Source organism: Etheostoma spectabile, chromosome 4, assembly GCF_008692095.1.
Source record: "Etheostoma spectabile isolate EspeVRDwgs_2016 chromosome 4, UIUC_Espe_1.0, whole genome shotgun sequence".
NCBI lineage: Eukaryota > Metazoa > Chordata > Actinopteri > Perciformes > Percidae > Etheostoma > Etheostoma spectabile.
Window position 1 is genome coordinate 947,162 of NC_045736.1, and position 763 is coordinate 947,924.

Consider the following 763-nt stretch of genomic DNA (forward strand, 5'->3'; position numbering starts at 1 on the left):
AGAGAGAGGGGGAGTGACATGCAGCAAAGGGCCGCAGGCTGGACTTGAACCCGGGCCGGCTGCGTCGAGGAGTAAACCTCTATACATGGTCACCCGCTCTACCAACTGAGCTATCTGGGTGCCCAATTGCATTGTTTTTTTAAACAAATTTTCAGATTACATTATGTGCTTACAGATTTGCAAAAGGGTTCTCTAATGTTTCCTCAATTAGTTTTTTAAAATGATATCAGATTACTGAACAGATGAGCCTTTAGAACATTGGATGAATGGTTGCTCATTATGGGAAATGTAGATATTGCATTAAATTACAGCCACCCACCTAGATCAGCTAGTGTTCTGTCTGTCGGAGTGGTATGGACATTTATAAGTGACCCCCAACTTTTGACTAGTAGTGTGTGTGTGTGTGTGTGTGTGTGTGTGTGTGTGTGGTGTGTGTGTATATATGTATATCTTAAAATCATGCAATCTGGTCAGGAACCATCTTATCTTAAAGAGCTCATAGTTCCTTACAACCCTACAAGAGCATTACGCTCCCAGAATGCAGGGTTACTTGTGGTTTAGAGTCTCTAAAAGTAGAACGGGAGCCAGAGCGTTCAGCTATCAGGCTCCTCTCCTGTGAAACCAGGTTCCAGTTTGGGTTCAGGAGGCAGACACCATCCCTACATTTAAGAGTAGGCTTAAGACTTTCCTTTTTTAATAAAGCTTATAGTTAGGGCATAGAATATAATATTGTTAGGGAGTGAGGAGTCGCAGCGTCCGCCTA

At 43.0% G+C, this 763-nt stretch overlaps 1 long non-coding RNA gene across 1 annotated transcript in view; it reads right to left on the minus strand.

The window, feature by feature from the left end:
- The window catches only part of LOC116688618 (uncharacterized), a 19,736-nt gene that overhangs the window by 47 nt on the left and 18,926 nt on the right, over window positions 1-763 (minus strand). The gene's annotated exons all lie outside the window — the stretch shown is intronic.